The sequence below is a fragment of the Hipposideros armiger genome, unplaced genomic scaffold (assembly GCF_001890085.2).
Source record: "Hipposideros armiger isolate ML-2016 unplaced genomic scaffold, ASM189008v1 scaffold_3, whole genome shotgun sequence".
NCBI lineage: Eukaryota > Metazoa > Chordata > Mammalia > Chiroptera > Hipposideridae > Hipposideros > Hipposideros armiger.
Window position 1 is genome coordinate 8,969,103 of NW_017731353.1, and position 5,538 is coordinate 8,974,640.

Genomic DNA, 5,538 nt, shown 5'->3' on the forward strand with positions numbered 1-5,538 from the left:
GCCAACTTGGGCCAGTGAAGCAACGTCCTCCACAACTAGACTGAAGAACAAAACGACAACAACTTGTCTGCTCCCCTTCCCCCAATTCCCCAGCACTGTTCTCATCCCCCAAATTCCCCAATAAAAATCTTTAAGAAAAAGTGTTCTTTGCGGGGCCGGCCGAGTGGCTCAGTTGATTAAGAGCTTGCTTAAGAGTGCGAGCTCTGAGCAACAGGGTCGCTGGTTCGACTCCCACATGGGTCAGTGAGCTGCACCCGAGCTGAGCTGCCGCTGAGCTGCCACCTGCAGGATGGCTCAGCTGGTGAGAGCACGTGCTCCTAACAACAAGGTTGCCTGTTCAAGATGTTGGGCTACACCCGCTCACAACTAAGGACAGAGCTCGGCACCTTGAGCTGAGCTGCTGCCCAGGTGGCTCAGGGGATAGAGCGTGTGCTCTAAATGAGGCTGCCGGTTCGACTACCACATGGGATGGTGGCTACGCCCACCCGCAACTAATTGAACACAGCACCTTGAGCTGAGTGGCGTGACTGGACCTGGACCTGAGCTAGCTGCACCCTCCACAACTAAGATTGAGGGACAACAACTTGGCTGTTTCCCTCCCCCAATTCCCCAACATTGTTCCCCTCCCCCAGTTCCCTAATAAAATCTTTTTTTTAAAAAAGTGTTCTTTGGTCAACTATGAGTGAAAATAGATGGACGAATATGGCTGGACTGTCCACTGAACATGACAAGAAGAAAAAGATCAATTATGGCAAAGTTGTTGCCTAATTTGCAGACATTAAGACGTAAAAATGAACTGGACTATAATGTTATTCATTACTGAGAAAAACCAACATGTTGATATAAGTATTCCTCTTGTTTTTGAAAAAAGTACGTGAATGTAATGAGGTCTTGGTCCACCGCTTCGCCCTTTTCTGTTTATTGACTGGTTTCCCTTTTCCTCTGGAAGGATTGTGTAGGTGAAGTTCGCTAAAAGGACCTTTTCTCTGCTTGCTTTTCCTTTTCTGGCCATTGTTGCTGTCGCTGAACATATCTGTGCCCTGTGGAGAAAGGAGTTTAAAAGGATCCATCAGGTGTCCAGTCCTGTGGCCTCAGTGAGGACAGAAGGCCAGTGTGCGGGAGGAGGTGTGGGCTGTTGGCCCGGGAGGGTGGGCGGCGGAGGAGGGCCACCGGCTTCTCCAGCGCCCTGGGAAACGACTCCCCCAGCCCTGCCAGCCACAGAAGACGTCAGCAGGTGGCCAGGGCAGGGGCGGCGGGCAGCGAGAGTGTGGGGCTGACGGGGATGGGCCTAGTCTGGGGAAGCAAGGAAAGACGGTGGACAGGTGGCAGGAGCAGGGTCAGAGGTCCCAGTCGGGCTGAAGAATGCTGGGGGTCCCGTACCAGGAGTAGAGCTGAACTGGCTGGGGGGCATTGCAGAGGGCGGCAGTGTGCGGGGGAGACCCTCACAGGACACCTGGAACCTCCCGAGCTCAGGTGATCTCACTTGCTGGGCCGAGTGTGAGCAGGGCCGGCTCCTCCGACCGCCTGGCTTGCGGATTCCCTGCACGGCGGTCAGAGGAGGAAGGTGCCTGCGCCGGGGGTCAGAAGCAGTCCTGGCTGCGGACGGTAGGCGGCACGCGCGGACGCGCCACTGCGCCGGGCTCCAAAGGCAGCTCCCAGAACCTGAACTCTGTTCAGCCCCGCGTGTTTACTCAATCTTGCTCGGTCCAACGAGAACCTGACAAGAGTGGACCCCAGTGACTCCGAAGGGGCTGCTACCCTCCAGGGACTCACATCTGGGGGACGATACGCACACAAACCGATTCAAATCACGTGGGGCGAGTGGGGGGAACCCACTCAACACAGGACTACAGGGAGACTGTCTCTGTCCGGAGATGCTAAGACCCGCACGGGGCCCAGGCCTGCAAACAGCGGGAGGCGGGGGGAACTGGTAAGTGAGGGCCCGGCTGGTGCAAAGGCCCTGGGCACAGGCGGCCCTGCCGCTGGGCTGGGGGGTCCAGCCAGGACAATTCTGCTCGTGAGGTGGTCACCTGGCCTTTGGCGCTGGGAGTGGGGTGGCATTTGTGTTCTGAGGTTGTCTGAAGGGAGGTGGGTGTTAAACTGTATAGGGAATCTTGGCAGAGCTTGACTCTGGGTGGGGGAATTTGGGGTGATCTCTGCTTTCTTCTCTGTACTTTTCTGTGTTTTCCAGAGCTTCCAAAGTGACCTTCTGTTGCTTCAGACACAAACGTGTTTTGAACCGGTATTATCATGAGGTGGTTTTAAAAAGTGTGAGATGGTGAAGAGTGAACATGTCCCCCTCCACCTTTATCACTCTGTCTCCTTCCCAAGTCTACAGAGAATGCAAAGCGTGAGGACATGTTCTTTTCCGGTTCTGCTCACCGACATGCAACGCTCTTCTTCACGGTGGGCTTTTCGTGGCCAGTGGGGCCGGCCCTGGCCTGACATTCCGATGTGGGCTTCGCACCCTCCTTCCTGCAGTCCTGGGAGCGGCCTCCTGGTCCCTGAGTGCTGGTGCTGTTAGCGGCAGGGGGGCTTCCCAACCTGGTGTCTTTCTCCTTTCCTTGGGAGTTGCCCTGGGGGAGGGGGCCACACTGACTATGCACTTTGGGGGGGAAGAGGTGGGGAGGAGGAGCCCCTCTTGGCTGGCACTAGAGCAGGGGAATTCTGGGACAGTGCTGGTGGGCACTGGCCTTTCTGGAAGCGTGTCCCTCAGATCGTCATCAGAGTGAGAGCGAAACTGGCTTTGTTCAGAAGCTGCAGCCCAGGGTTGACCTTCAAATGCCTGAAAAATGAAAAGAGAAGGAGTGAGCTTTTAGGAGAAGTGGGTTTGGTGAGGTGGCCCCACCTCGGGAGGTTATGGGGAAATCACTGGGTCTGTGAAGGGTGTCACACAATCAGGTCCCGAGTGGAGACCCAGGTCAGCTTTCCTGCCACATGGGCCTGTGGACAAGCTGGTGTCTGTCCTCCCAAAGGCCTGAGTAAGTACAGGACGTGAGGTGAGGGCCTTATGAGTGCCATGCCTGTGGGGAGCAGAGGTGCCATTAACATTCAGAAGTGTCCTCGGGGCACAGATGCCAACATGAGAAAGGAAAACCAAGTGGATGGGGTGGGCTGTCAGAGGCTGGGGGCAGGGCGTGAGCTGCTTGCCTTCTGGAGCCTTTGGCCAGAGTGGGTGGCAGTGGCAGCAAACCGCCATCCCATAGTCTGCAGGTCCAGCTGATAGGGCCTCTCCTGCCCTGCTGTGCCCGTGAGCAGCGGGTGTCCACATGGCATCAGCCCATTTGTAGTCAGGCCCACGCTTCTCTCTGGGGGGCGCTGAGACCCAGGACAGCAGCTGGGTCCTGGCCTGAACCCTCTGTGCCCTTTGCTGCCCCTGACACCCCAGCCCTGGCCCTGTTCCAGGTCTGCTCAGGGCTGTACCTGATGACTCCTGGCTCCTCCCCACTGTGGCTTCCTCCTCGGGCTGAGTTTTGCTTTCTTTTTGACAGGAAGGAACTTGAGTGGGAATCCCCTGAGCTGTTAGAGTGAGTCACCCCTTTCCAGCATGTCAGAACAGAGGTGTCACCCCTTCCGATCTGGCTGTCAGGAGTGGGTCAGCCACTTCCTGGCCAGCACCATGCCACTGAGGCTCCTTTTCCCTCTATTCTCTACCCTGCATGCCTTGCAGGCCAGTTGTAAGGGTCAAATTAAAACAAAACAAAACAAAACACAATGTGAGTGTAAAAATCCTGCAAAAGCAGTGATGTTTAAAGTAAGTGAAAGCATTTCCACGCTAGAAGCACTGTCAGGTATTCAGGGTTGGCTCAGCGGTGTCCTCAGGCAGCTGGCTGCCTTCCCAGGAGGCAAGCCCTTGCTCACCAAATCTCTGGACACGGGGCGGGGCTGAGGTGGCTCCCAGCCAGTGCTTCTGCAGTGTTCCCACCCTGGGGGAGTGAGGTCTAACACTGCCAGACTTTATCCTCAAGGAAGCGGGGTGTACTGCTGCGGCTGAACCTCCTCTTTGCAACGAACCATTTCCTGTAGGGTTGCTGCTGGGTTCACAGTCGCTGGGATACTTGAGAGCTTGCTTGGCCATGGGGCTTGGGTGAAGCCTCACCGAACCAGGGAGGTTGCCACGGCTGCTTGTGGCCAACTCAGGCTCGAATTCCTGGAGCTTCTATCAGAGGCAGGGTGGCCTTGCTGTTGTCTCCCAGGGATGTGGTGTTTTGGATCAGGGAGTTCAGACTCCAAACCAAGTAATGATTGATGCAGCATGACTCGAGCACTTCTGACACCATGTGAACCATTCAAATGACGTCACTTCAAAGCCTGCCTGCTTTTTGGTTTATTCCGTTCTCAAGCAGTTCCCATTGCTTCAGGTGGCCCGCTGAAGTGGATGTGCCAGATGTGCTGTATGAGCTGAGGTAAGGAATCTTACCTCTCTGAGCTTGTTACCTTTTCTGCAAGATGAGGAGAGCAGTCCCCCTCTCTGGACGCTGGTATGAGACGGCATGCTGTTTGGCAGCTATTTAGCAAAGCCCGTGTTCGGTGACAGATCTTCCATTTTTGTCCTGCTTGGCAGATAAAGACACAGACTGGCCTCAGATCACATACTTAGCAGCAGTGATGGGGTCAACACTCGGCCCTCCCAGCACTGCCCCCTTTTTTTCTGGCTAAGACCACTGCCTTGTTTCTAGATGTTCCATTTCCATGTTTCACTCTGTGTGTCTGGAGGCCATAGGTTGTGCATTTTTGGTTTTGTTTGGTGGTAAAATTCACATAACATGGGGCGGCCAGTCAGCACAGGTGGTTAGAGCGCAGGCTTGTAACACCAAGGTTGCCGGTTCGATTCCCACATGGGACAAGGAGCTGCACCCTCCACAACTAGAGTGAAACTACTTGACTCAGAGTTGATGAGCCCTGGAAAAATACATTGCTCCCCAATAAAAAAATTAAAAAACAAATTTGCATAACATAAAAGTCACCATTTAAACCATACAATTCGGTGTCATTTGTACATCCGTAATGTCGGCCCACCGTCAGCACCACCTACTTCTAGAACACTTCACTACCCAGAAAGGAGACCTCGTCGCCTTCATGCCCGTAATGAGTGGGTCTTTTCGTGCTTTTTCTTGTAAATGTAACCACGGTGGGGCCCTGCTCTGAGCAGGGCGCTAGGAAGGGGAAGGTGCTGCCACGGTACCCTCGGCCCGGGCCTGACCCTTCGTGGACACTGGCCAGGTTCTCGGGAGGTGAAGGCCAGCGAGGGCTTTGCTGCGGGAGTCTGGTCTCCCGGCGGTGCACGGAACTCGTCAGCTAGGAGGCTGCGTAAGCACCCAGCCGACTCCGCTTTGGAGAAACCCGGGAGGTGACAAGAGTACGCAGGTCGCAGCAGTTCCGACCAATCTGCGCCCGCTGCGGCTCCCTGCGCGCTCCCGATAGGCTCTTGTGTCAGTCCGTCAGGGGGCGGGCCCAAGGCGGAAGGGCGGAGAGAAAGCTGGCCAATTGGGGCCCCCGCGCGCTCTTGGTAGGCTCCTGTGTCAGTCGGTCAGGCGG